Source organism: Lynx rufus, unplaced genomic scaffold, assembly GCF_022079265.1.
Source record: "Lynx rufus isolate CCGP_SWC_20201006 ecotype Redwood Valley unplaced genomic scaffold, mLynRuf1.p SCAF_6, whole genome shotgun sequence".
NCBI lineage: Eukaryota > Metazoa > Chordata > Mammalia > Carnivora > Felidae > Lynx > Lynx rufus.
Window position 1 is genome coordinate 8,518,095 of NW_025814878.1, and position 14,085 is coordinate 8,532,179.

The following is a 14,085-nucleotide window of genomic DNA, read 5'->3' on the forward strand; positions in this document are numbered from 1 at the left end:
AAAATAAGTTTACCTCTCCAACTGAAATTCAACATAAAAATATTGCAAAGTTGCTTGCTCTACTTTTTCCCATGGGACCAGCTAAATATTCAGCTGCTCAATTTTTAATCAGCTGGGTTTACTTGATAATAGATATAACACTGGTAATTTAAAATTATGAATTGGTCAGTCTCATTCATAAAAATGTGGGAGTACCTTGCTCTCTATCTAAGCAGCATAAGTACTACTCACTACTCTAGAAATCTAAAAGTAATTGGAAAATAAGGATTCATATTTAATTCCAGATGGTGCTATAGTTGCTTAAAGTTAAACCTCTGATAAAAAGAAAGACATAATAAAAACTGTAGATGTTTTCTTTTTGCAGAAGTGAAAAATACACTATAGCTCCTAGTATATAGGTCAAACAGGGTGTTTGTCAAAGATCAATGTGCTAATGATCAAGTTTAGGAAAAGGACCAAATAGTCAAGGAGAACCATTGAATTCTTTCTAAATTCATCACTAAAATATATAAAAAGACTAAAAAAGAAAATTTAAATTTCAGTAATATTGAAGTTTAAGCAACTTCCAAAATCTAGGAGGAATTTTATTAGCTATAAAGGTGATGGAACTGGGTAGGAAATGGAATCAGTGATAAGCCATGTTCTGCTACACAAAGAATAGAAAGAAAATTTATTCTCCCCTCTACTAGCTGAAGCTCTCCTTTTGTGATGAATCCAGAACCCAGACATGCATTGATAATGGGAGTAATAATAATAATGGCAAGAAAATTTTACAGGTTTGAAAAAAACTAGGTAGATCAAAAGTGCATATTTTTTACAATTGCAATCCAGAGGTCCTGATTTTTAATAATATATATATATTTGGATCATTAAGACTAATATTCCATATCAGGGTGCCTGGGTGGCTCAGTCTGTTGAGCATCCAACTTAGGCTCAGGTCATGGTCTCATGGCTTAGGAGTTGAAGCCCCACATCAGCTTTGTGCTGACAGCTCAGAACTTGGAGCCCACTTTGGATTCTGTATCTCTCTCTCTCTCTCTATCTCTCTGCCCCTCCCCTGCTTGCATTCTGTCTCTCACTCTTAAAACTAAACATTAAAATTTTTTTTTAAAAAAAGACTAATAATATTCCATATCTTGGAGGTCTGTCCACACCACCTCTAATCAGCAAAAATCCATGAATTTTATGGTTTTCCCTGCTACAAATATTTCTAGAAATCCTTTAATACATTTTCAATTATAGGGGCACCTGGCTGGCTCAGTCAGTTAAGCTTTGGCTCAGTTCATGATCTCATGGTTCATGGGTTCAAGTCCTACGTCGGGCTCTGTGCTGACAGCTCAGAGCCTGGAGCCTCCTTCAGATTCTGTATGTCCCTCTCTCTCTGTCCCTCTCCCACTCATACTCTGTCTTTCTCTCTCTCAAAAATAAAACAAACATTAAGAAAAAAACATTTTCGGGGCGCCTGGGTGGCGCAGTCGGTTAAGCGTCCGACTTCAGCCAGGTCACGATCTCGCGGTCCGTGAGTTCGAGCCCCGCGTCAGGCTCTGGGCTGATGGCTCAGAGCCTGGAGCCTGTTTCCGATTCTGTGTCTCCCTCTCTCTCTGCCGCTCCCCCGTTCATGCTCTGTCTCTCTCTGTCCCAAAAAAATAAATAAATAAACGTTGAAAAAAAAAAATTAAGAAAAAAACATTTTCAATTATAATCTGAATTCATAAATCATGGTGACTTTGATGAGCAGTCTCTATCAATCTTTATATAAGAGCTAATAATTCAAGTAATATACATTTATAAAATATCTAAACATAAACACTAAGAAAAAGAATACAATTAAATAATATTGATTTGAGTAGGAAAAGTAGGGGAAGAAAGAAAGAGGAAGAACAATAAATATGCATTGCTAATATTTAAGAGTCAGTAAATACCATCTAAATATATAGAACATGCAGAGACACTAAATTGTATTAGAAGTAGGTACTGGTATAAAGACAGCCACTAAAATAAAAATATGAAGCTATCAAATTAGCAATTAATTACACATACATGAAAAATAAAAGAAAACCAAGCTGTATAATGAAATATATTAACACACACACAGAGAAAACAAGGAGCATAACAAACTATGATGACAGAGTTAACACTAAACGTGTCTATCATATTGGGAAACACAAATGGACTAAACTCACCCATTAAGAAAAGACTTTCTGATCGTATCTCAAAGCAGACTCAACTCTCTGCTATGTACAAGAAATACATCTATAGTACAATGACTCTTAAAGTTTGAAATATTTTTACTAAGATCTAAAAATACCAAACAACAAGCATAAAAATAATAGGTCACATTCTCAATATCAGATGGAGTATGTTAAAAGCAAAAAAAAAAAAAAAAAAGAAGAGAGAGAGAAAGCATTTATATTGTTTAATTTTTTAAAAGAGAAAGCATTAAAAAAAGCATTAAACCACTTAAAAATTATAGAGAACAAATGCACACTAATAACTGGATATTTATCAACTATCATAGCATACAAATTCATTTATCAACATGTGAACTAAAGGACATCCATCCAAAATTTGTTTCCAATGTCAAGACTGATGATACCCTTCCCCCCAACGCCCCGCTGACATACCAAGAAGGTATGAAAGTTTTATCACTTAAAAAGTGAGGTTTTCTAGGTAGAGCAAAGTTTCCCAGGAGTGTCTAAAAGAAGTCAGAACAGACAGGACACAGGTTTGGGGGTTTCAGTGTGGCCAGAGATGGAGTGGAGCCAAGGTGAGGGCTCCCTGGAGGCAGGAGTTGATGCGGTTTCAACTTCCCACCAGAACCAAAGGAGGGAGCACGGGCTTTCTTATCAGCTTGTCCAGATTCAAGCAGAAGGAGGAGAGGTAACACACACCAAAATGTATGCAGTCAGCCTCTTTATTGTAGTATTAAAGAACTGAACAGCTAAACCGAGCATCAAGGAATTATAAAAATGGCAACTTCAGGAAACAGCTACCACTTCTGAAGCTGGAGAAACGAAAGCAAGAAGTTGGAATTATGAAACTTAGATGCTTCCAAGAAAGGGTCCGTGGAGGGGCTCTGGGGTGGCTCAGTCAGTTGGGCATCGGACTTCAGCTCAGGTCATGATCTCATCGCTCGTGGGTTTGAGCCCCATGTCGGGCTCTGTGCGCCTGCTTCGGAGTCTGTGTCTCCCTCTCTCTCTGCCCCTCCCCTGCTCACACAATGTCTCTATCTCAAAAATAAATAAACATCAAAAAAGAAAGAAAGAAAGAAAAAAGAAGGGCTCCGTGGAGCTGAAACTCTGAGTAGGGGTGTCTGCTTGACTGGTGCTGCTATCTCTCACCTTGGAGAAAGGCCATAGGGATAGTACCAGGACCTCCAAGAGAGCCAATAGGAATCGTTAGGTTTCGGCACCCTCGAATTTCTCTATTCTGGTCACACCTTCCAGAGAGGGACAGGGCTTACTATTGGGACAGCAAGAGGAAGTTGCAGCGGCTTCCACTTGATTCCTTCTACCATAATGTCCCTTCCTCCGTAGATCAGAGAGCTGGGTCCTGCCAGCTGTGCCACTTGCATATTCCAATTATGCATTCCATAAATGGGGAACTAACCACAAGATGAACCAAGGCGCCACTGTGATTCAAACTTGGGACAAAGCTCCATCTCTCATCTGACTGTGACCTTCACTCTGAAAGGTGGAACAAAACAGCATTTCGAATTCTTAGACATGAACATCAGTTTAGAGCTATGTGCCTGATAATTCTTGGAAAGCCAGAATATTTCCTTCTTTCCCTGTACATAGCCACTCTGGCGAATGACTCGGGGGGAATTTTACAATATAATCTTGTGTCAGTTGTGCAGAATCCTTCCTTAGAAGAAGAGTCTGATCTCCCCTCCGTAAGAGACTCTGAGCATTGCAATCGCCTCCTAGGAAACCAGATTTAGAAATACTTTTTTCTGCCATTTGGATCTAAAACATGTAAGTAGGCTGTCAATCTATTTTAGTCCGAAGGACACTGTGATCAAATAGCTTCCACCACGGATCCCTTCAGGACAAAATGTGCTGAAACTTTGAAACCTGGTATCTATTAGGGTAAATGTGTCCACCTTGTCTTTGGTGATTAGGAGCTGCCCCAGCCTCTGCCGCTCCGCCGTCTCCAGTGAAATGAATGAGCCCACCTCTCACCATCATATTCACTGGACAGAGAACAGCCGTCACAGAGCTTTTCAAGGTTGCTCCTGTTCCCCTCACCAAGGTGTTTCTCAATGCCTTAGTGAAGGTCCTCTTATATAACTGGGGCATTCAGGCAGCTCAACCTCATTAAATGTAAGTCACCACTGAATCTAAATTTTTGTCAACCAACTAAATGTTTAGAGAAAAGTGGGTTACAGAGTTAATACCTTAATGTTTAAGAACCTTTCCAAAAACAATAACATGCCTTCTTTAAAACATCACCAGAAGGTCATCTAGATCGCTACCTGCAGCAAAATATTTAAAAAAAAAATTTTTAATGTTTATTTATTTTTGACAGAGAGAGAGAGAGAGAGACAGAGCATGAGCAGGAAAAGGGCAGAGAGAGAGGGAGACACCGAATCCGAAACAGGCTCCAGGCTCCGAGCTGTCAGCCCAGAGCCCGATGCGGGGCTCGAACTCACAGACCGCGAGATCATGACCTGAGCCAAAGTCGGACGCCCAACCGACTGAGCCACCCAGGCGCCCCTGCAGGAAAATATTTTAAAGATCTTATTTTTCCCCTTCTTTTTTTAATATGTTGAATTCAAAGAGTAAATATTGTACTTTCCTCACACATAATTACCTTCAATAAACAACAACAAAAACACAGGCACTATCAGGGATACAAGGCTCTTATGTTGCCTAAGAGGTCCCAGATTACAAATCTGAGAAGAGAATAGTACACCTGAAACTTAAATAGTTTATTAACTCGCAAGCCTATGTCAGTCCGTGACAGAGCAAGTGGAAAGAAATAATAAGGTATATTAGTCTTCTAGGGCTAATGTAACAAATTGCCACTAACTGGGTGGCTTGAAACATGAAGAATTACTTCATTCTCTCAAAGTTCTGGGGGCCAAAAGTCCAAAATCTAGCTATCAGCTGTGTTAGTTTCTTCTGAGATCTCTAGGGGAGAATCTATTTCATGCTTTTATCCCAGCTTCTGGTAGCTGCCAGCAATCTGGTGTTTTGGGCTTATAGACACATTACTTCAATCTCTGCCTCTATCTTGAATTCCCTTCTTCTCTGTATCTCTGTGTCTTTCCTGCTTCTGAAAAGGATACTAGTCAGTGGACTTAGGGCCCATGGATAATCCAGGATGATCTCATCTTCACCTCCTAAACTGTTACATCTGCAAAAACTCTTTCTTTTTCCCCCCAAAAGGTCACATTCATAGGTGTAAATGACATATTTTGGAGGGGGTTGAGGACCACCATTCAACCACTACATGAGAAAAGTAGAATTCTGTATTAGGTGGGGGGGGAGGGCAAGGAACCCAATCAGTTAAAATAAGCAGAAGTACAACGAGCAATATTCCTTTTTTTAAAAATGTAATCATGCTAGTTCCAGTTGTGTTTTGGGGATGTAATCTCACTGCAGCCCATTTCTTCTGCTAATTATAACTAAAACTTTTGGTAAAATACCTGCCCGCCTCCAGCCAAAGCGACTACCTAAGGGCTATGAAAAATACTGACCAGAGAAGTAAGAAACAGAGAGAAACGCATAGAAAACAACAAAATGGCAGACTTAAATCCAACTATATAACTACATTAAATGGTAAGGTTCTAAACAAACACTGCCAATCTATGTCATTCAGAATTTCCTAGCAGTCACAGTAAACAAATAAAAAGAAACCCTTATCATGAAATATTGTAATTTCAACATGCAATCAATAATATAATTTATATATAATATATAATAATATAAATTATATATTATATAATATATAAATGATATATATTATACATAGCATAATTTATATTTCTAATACACAAAATATTAATGACATATATCACATTCTTTTTTGGTACTGTCTTTGAAATCTAGTATGTATTTTGCACTTAAAGTATGTATCAGGTCAGATGAGGCTTAATAGCTCAATAGCTATGCGTAGCCAGTAGCTACTGTATTGGACAGCAGAGCTCTGAACATACCAACTAAAATTGACATCCACACAGTTGATTAAAAAAAAAAAAAAAAAGACCTTATCGGTCTTTAAAAATACTTGCACCAGAATAATCATAGCAGCTTTATTTGTAATTGCTCAAACTGGAAGCAACCCAAACGTCTATCAACTGGCAAATGGATAAACAAGTTGTGATGTGTTCATGCAGCTCAGCAATAAAAAGGAACAAACTATTGATATAAACAACAATGTGAATGAATCTCCAAATCACTATGCTGTGTGAAAGAAGCCAGGCAACAGATGATACGTATCATATGATTCAACTTCTATCAAATTTTAGAAAATGCAAACTAATTCTTAATGATTAAAAGTAGAACAGTGGTTGCCAAGAGAGGTAAGAGTGGATTACCAAGGGGCACAGGAGGAATTGTTTGGAAGTAATGGAACTATTTGTTTACCGTGATTGTTGTGAAGGTTTGACATATGGGTATGTCAAAGTAAACCCTATAAATCCGTGAAATCTATCACATTTCATTTAGACTCTAATGAAGTTTTTGAAAAATTAATAAGTAAGAAATGAAACTAGAAATAAATAACACGTCAGACATCAAAATACCCTGCCACCTGGCAATTTTTATACTCTTTTAAACAATGATTCTGCCAAAAACAAATGTACAGTGCGTTTGGAGAAACCTAAAGAACAATTAGATAATAATTATTACAATAATAACAATAATTATTAAAAATTTTTTTTTAATGTTTACTTATTTTTTGACAGAGAGAGAGACAGAGCATGAGCAGGAGAGGGGCATAGAGAGAGGGAGAAACAGAATCCAAAGCAGGATCCTGGCTCTGAGCTGTCAGCACAGAGCCTGATGTGGGGCTCGAACTCACAGATTGCAAGATCATGACCTGAGCCAAAGTCAGATGCTCAACCGACTGAGCCACCCAGGCACCCCAATAATAACAATAATTCTTATAGAAATGATGACTACTGCCGGATGCTGCATACTCTGAACGTTAAAAACTAAGAGGAAAGAAAAATGTTTATCCCATCTTTCATAAACAGACTATCTCTGGGTAACCCCAGCTGAGGAAGCAAAGCTTTTCTTACAGAATATTTCCAAGTACTCAACATAGAAGAAATGATAGAGTTTTTTTTTTTTAAATCACCATTTTGTAACACCTAATGAAATAGTTCATTAAGCACAGGTTATCACTGAGTAGACTCAGTGAAACACAGGTTAAAAGGGAACATTACAATAAAGGTATTGGGCTGTCATCACCAGAGCCCCCTAAGCAATTTAGCATCATGAAAAGAACAACCGAACACACGCCTCCTAGTATGAGCCAATGTCAAGCTCTCCATAGCACTAAGAATTCCTAACAAGAAAGTGTATCTGGGGCATCTGGGTGGCTCAGTCCAGTTAAGCATCTGACTCTGCTCAGATGTTGATCTCTCCTGAGATTCAACCCAGCATCAGACTGCACTGACAACACAGAGCCTGCTTGGGATTCTCTCTCTCCCTCTCTCTCTGCCTCTCCTCTGTTCTTGTCTCAAAAGAAAAAAGAAAAAAGAAAGCGTGCCTGGATTTAATAAAAAATGTTAGAATGAACTCCCATTTATATGAAGTATGACACCATGAAAAAACAAAGAGATAAATCTAGAATGTCAGATGTCATGTAAGACAATTGGCTCCATTTCAGTAAGAAATCAATGGCAGGAGAAATAAGGGGGGAGGGGGAGGACAATTGCTTTAGGTATAAATATGCTTAAGAGATTTAGCAATTAAAGGCCAAGTGTGGACCATGTTTGAATCCTGAGTTCTAAGAAAGAAAGAAACAAAGAAACAAAGAAACAGAGAAAGAAAGAAGGAGAGGAAGAAAGAATATTGTAAGAAATAATTTTGGGGACAATTTTGAGCATTTAAGTATAGATTGATATATTGAATATTAGGTGCATCAAAGTGCTATTATTGATTTTGTCACTGACAATGTACTGCAGTTATGTAAGAAAATGTCATTTTTTTAAAAGACATGTATACTAAAGTATGTAATTATGAAATAACTTGACATCTAAGGTTTTCCATAAAATAGTTCATCAAAAGAAAAATAATGTTTAAAATATTGGATAAAGCAAATATAGCAAAATCTTAAAAATTGATAAGATAGATGTGTATAAAATTAGGTGAAGCATTCTGTCTACTTCTGGATTTGTTTAAAGTTTTTTCCATGTGAAATGTAGAAAGTCACAAATAATATCTTGTCAATATAACAGAAAAAAGTATCTAGTTCAAGACAGCAAACAGCTCACTCATTTGTCTTCCATCCATCCACGCTGACCCTGAATAAAATAAAAGAATAAAAAGAACAAAACAAGCACAAAAAAAGGATGACTGCAAAATGAGACAGATAATAGGAGAGAGTATCTTTAGTATAGGAGAGACTGTAACAGATTTCTGGAAGACCGAAGGATGTGTGTTAATGGATGAAACCAACAATGAAAACCAGAGCAGAAATACCCTATGTGGTTTCTATAGAGCAAATGAGATACCCTATAGGGATTCCTGCCCCAAGTCAGGAAGGTAAGCAGAGTAGGGGAGAGAACTAGTACTGGAAAGAGGAGGTTAATTGATGATCTATATGTACAACAAAGACACTTCTTTGCTTCTTTGCCATCTCACTGAGCTCATGTAGGTAGCCCACTGAGGGTCACTGTCTGTCCCAGTTTGCCTAGGACTGAAGGGAGGAGCAGGGAAAGGGAGGAGAAACAACTGTTATGACTCTTCCTAAAGAATTTTAATAAGCCTTTCGGAGGAAGCTATGGTTTCTAGTGTCAATATTGGTGCCCAAGAACAAAGTTCTCCTCAAACTGTTAATTGAGTAACCTGGAACTGGACAATCACTCGAAGTAATGGCTGTTCAGTGACACACAGCCCATGCTTCCTCACAGAGAGCTCTCAGTAAAAATTACCATTCAGGAAAAAGAGTAGCAAGAATAAAGACATTTATATTCAACAGAAAGGAAACCCACACCACGTCTTCGGTCTCTTTTCTTCAATGTAAAGAATTTCCAGCTGTTTGAGAATGAATTTCCAGCTATATGAGGATTGGCAGTTTAAAGTAGAAGAACCAACATAAGTACATAAATAAGCAAAAACTGTGCTCAGAGGTGACCAAGATAATTCAGAAGGCCAGATTAATATTCGGAGAGAAGTTTAAGAAGTTATTGTGTCTATAAATAAAACCAGAAGAGCATGAAAAGCAAAATGGAAGAAAGAACGCTTAAAGATTAAAATTATGATTGCTGAAATAAAAAATTAAAGACCAAAAATAGCGTCAGATAATCTTGCAGAATGTCTGTTAAAGAGATTTTAAAAAAAGAAAAAGAAAAAGAGCAGAAGAGACACAGAAGCCAAGCAAGCAGAAGATCTAATATTCAATAAATATTCTCCCAGGTATAGGGAACAAAGATAATGTAGATGTGTAAGTGTTCAGTAAAAAGGTAGAATAGAACGTCTCAGTAATAAGAAATTAAAAAATTAATTAAAAAAATGTATTAAATAAATACATTATCCTATTGAAATTCCAAAAGATTGAAGAAAAAAGAAAAGATTTTAAATGTTATTTGAAAGAGGAAACAACACCCACAAAGAACAGAGACTCAAACTAAGACTGGAGCTTTATTAGATTCCTCCTTTATGTTACAAAAATTTTTAAGACAATTTATTTCAAAATTTCATGGAAAAATTACACTAAGAGAAATGTTTTAGGTGTGTTGGGCAGAAACATAATGCAGTTGCCAAAGTGGGGATTCATAGCCTCGTAATTAGTTTTCAAATCTAAACCACTTTGTTAACTCTGAGTCTTTAGACTGAGAGTCTATAAAGGGTATCTTTGAAGAAGGGCCTTATACGTATAGTTGGCCATAAGTAAAAACTGTGAATCTTTCCCTGAAATTTCTCCAGAGAACCTGAGGCTATTTACTCCCAAGATTACTGGAGAAAGTTGAATAGCCAGTCCTTCCAGAAGAGATTTGATTCTGTCCTGAATCTGGGGACCCCAAAACACTTGATCCCATAGTCAGAGCAGGGACTTATGGAGTCAGTGACAGTCTTGTCTATGTCTATCTTCGAGGGCATGATAGATATACGGGAGTTTGCTCTACTTCTGTATATATTTATAAGCTTTCCTAACAACATATTTAAATATTATCCCAAAGTTCCAAAATGTCCAGTGGAAACAGATATAATTAGCATTTGGTAGAATCTCAAACTCATTCCCTGATACATGGAATGAAGTCCATTTTGGAAGAAAAGGAAGACTGGAAAGTGCTGGAATTGAATGGCTCCTACATCCTCACACTCTCCTCCAGGATAGTGAACAGTAGGAATGCCATGTACCTGGCGAATTGTCAAGATTAGTGCCACCATTAAAGACTTGCGAGGTGCAAGGCTAGTGATTCCTACCATATCCTCATCTAACAAATCTGATTTAGCTGAGCAAAAGCCAGATGGGTTACACAGAGTGGCAGTAGGTTATCGTTACTTTAACCAAGTAGCAAAACCAATCACTGCTGCATTTCCAGATGTGGTATCTGCTGGAGCAAATAAAAACAGCCCTTGATATGAAGGTACTGGCTTGGCAATTTTTCCCATCTCATCAGTGAGGGAAGAGTAGAAGCAATTTGCATTTATATGGTACAAACCAGAGTATACTTTTAATGGATCTTATCCATTCTTCTGCTATCATAATATGTAACTCAAGGGGACATTGATCATTTAGATATACGGAATACCTCATTGATCCATTACATTGATGACATTATTCTAATCGGACCTGGTGAGAAGGAAGTAGCCAGCACCTTAAATTCCTTAGTAACACCTATTAATTAGCCTGAGATGGGAGATAAACGTTACTGTAAGCTCTGCGTCCTGCCTCACTGGTTAAGTTTCTATGGGTCCAGTGATATGAGGCACATCAGAATCTCTCTTCTAGAGTAAGAGACATGTTGCACAGCCCAATATGGAGCAAGGAGAGTAATATGTGCTGAGCCTTAGATTTTAGAGGTAATACACATCTCATTCAGTCAAGCTTCTCCGGCCCATTTACTTTATGTAACCTACAATGTTGCTTGTTTTGAGTAGGGCTCAGAGAAAAAGAAGATCTACAGCAAGTCCAGGCCATGACAGTTGCCCTGATCTGTGAGCTTTATGATGCAGTAGGTAGTAGAAGTATCCAGGGCTGACAGAGATGCTGTATGGAGTCTCTGAAAAGTCCCAGTAAGTAAGAATGATAGTGCAGACTCTTAGGGTTTGGGAGTAAGGTCATGCCTCCTTCTACCAACCACCATTCTTGATTGGAAAAGAATTTTCTTGGCTCTGATAGAAACTGAACATCACACCAGGGGACCAGATATGTACAAGGTTGAATAGTGTCCCCCAAATCTGTGTCCTTCTTAGACTTCAGAATATGACTTTACTTGGAAATAGGGACATTGCAGATGTAATTAGTTAAGATAGGGTTATACTTGAGCATGGTGGATCCTTATCCAATATGACTGGTGCCCTTGTGAGCGGAGAAAAGACACAAAGACACACAGGGAAAAACACTATGTGACAGCAGAGGTAGAAGTTAGAATATGTGTTTACAAGCCAAGAAATGCCAAGGATTGTTGTCCACATCAGAAGCTAAGAAAAAGGCATAGAATAGATTCTTCTTTAGAACTTTCAGAGAGAACACGGCCCTGCCAACACCTTGATTTGAAACTTCTTATCTCCAGACTCTGAGACAATACATTTCTGTTTTATTAGGCCACCTGGTTTGTGGGTGTTTTGTTACAGCAGCTCTAAGAAACTAATACTATAGGCAAGCACACAATCTGTTACACACCTTGGATGAAACTGTAAACCTGCGTATGAACAGCAGCATGTCATTGTAAAATGGAAGTGTTATCTGTGAGACAGATCTGGCTCCAAGAGCTCTGGAGGGCATTGTCAAATGCACGTGGCTCAGCCTCTCATTCCACCTGCTCCTATCGCTTTGCTGTCTTTTCCTTATCCCACACCTATGACGTCATGGGGAATTTTCTAACACGTTAAAGGAAAAACTTGGGCCTACTTCCAAGATCAATTTCTGATATGCCAGCACAGGTGAAAGGAGCAGCCACTGTACTTAAGCCCACTCAGGGGGGAAGGAAAATCCTCCCCGTTGGCAGACATTGGAGTGCTACATACATTTGCTTTGTGTGGAAGGAGAGATGGCCTGGGCTGTCGAACTACACTGATTTATGGACAAATGAATAGATTGGTCAGCTGGGGTGGAACTTGCAAAGAACCAAGTTAGACAACTGATGACTAGAGGGATGCCTGGGTGGCTCAGTTGATTAAGGGTCCAATTTCAGCTCAGGTCATGATCTTGCGGTCCATGAGTTTGAGCCCCATGTCGGGCTCTGTGTTGACAGCTCACATTCTCTGTGTGTGTGTCTTTCTCTCTCAAAAAATAAATAAACATAAAAAAAATGATGACAAGAAAATCTGGATGAGAGCCATGTAGATGAATTCTTTGGAAAACCAAGAAAGTGTGAAAGTATTTGTTTTCTACCAAATGCCTACCAGAGGGCATAGCTGGTGGAGAAGGTTTTCAGTAGTCGAATAGACAAAATTGGTTTTCCTGTGGAGGTAGTGAGTCTCTTTCCCTTGCCTTGTGCTTGTTTAATGATCTATTCGATATGCAAAGTGATCAGATGGCAGAAAAAGAGGCTATGCATGAATGCAACAGCATGGGCTTCCCGTACTAAGGCCAGCCTGTTGACTACAACTGTTGAGTGCCCAATCTGCAAACGGCAGCAGCCAACTCTGATATCTCTGATAAGTCTGACACGGCATCTGTGATTAGGGGGCACAATTTGTAGCAAAGAAAATTGATAATCCCTTCATACCCATGAAATCCATTAACTTTCAATGTGCTTCATCACCCAAATGTAGCACTTTTTTTTTTAATGTTTATTTATTTTTGAGAGAGAGAGAGAGAGAGAGAGTGTGTGAGCAGGGAAGGAGCAGAGAGGGAGGGAGACACAGAATCTGAAGCAGGCTCCAGGTTCTGAGCTGTCAGCAAAGAACCCAACGTGGGGCTCAAAGTCATGAACTGCGAGATCATGACCTGAGCCGAACGCGGATGCTTTAACTGGCTGAGCCACCCAGGCACCCCCCAGATGTAGCTGTCTTGATCAAACAGTGATATGAAATGCTAAAGTCCTAGTACCACATGAGCTGGGAGACAATATCCTGAGACTGAGGTATTGTCTTACAGAATGCAGTCTATGCCTTAAACCAGAGATCAACAGATGCTACATTCTCCCCTATAGCATAGCCATGGTGCACAGGTCTGGAAATCGAGGCAGCAATTCCCCTTACTATAATCTAATTTCCACTGAAAGAATTTCTGCTGAAAGTCTTTATAGCCTTAGATACTGTTGCTTTGAAACTCTTATGGCCTGGAAAAAGAAAGTGTGTACGAGGTTGTGATACAATGAACTGGAAACTGATTACTGGCCATTGTGGGCTCCTCATGCTTCTGTAAAAAAGGGGCAAAGAAAAGGGTTTCTCCAACTGAGCATTATAATTGTCCCAATTCCAGAGGGCATTTGGGTTTCTATTATTCAATGGGATGTGATGAGCTATAATTGGAACCTAGGAGGGGATTTACTGGAATCCTTTAATACACACTCACCCAGTAGTCCTAAATTGAGTCCTTCAGCTGGACAAGACAAGCCCATCAAGTACTCAGATTCTTCAGGAATGAGGGTTTGGGTCACCTTCCCGAGAAAAACCCATCCAGCTAAGGTGCTGGCAGAGGAAAAGGACTTAGGTCTCATGGCCATAGCAGCTATGTTACCAAAGCTTCTTCCCCTACTTTTGCCCCCCAGGTACTTTTTATGAAGAACACAAG

General features: G+C 38.9%; 1 long non-coding RNA gene across 3 annotated transcripts in view; it reads right to left on the reverse strand.

Moving 5' to 3' along the window:
- The window catches only part of LOC124529027 (uncharacterized), a 41,928-nt gene that overhangs the window by 9,577 nt on the left and 18,266 nt on the right, over positions 1–14,085 (reverse strand). Inside the window, exon 6 of one of the 3 annotated variants that reach the window (XR_006966271.1) lies at positions 1,594–1,633. The exons of the other annotated variants lie outside the window; for them this stretch is intronic. This is a non-coding gene — a long non-coding RNA (uncharacterized LOC124529027). Of the gene's footprint in view, positions 1–1,593; positions 1,634–14,085 lie in introns of those variants that run through there. 3 annotated transcript variants of the gene reach the window in all.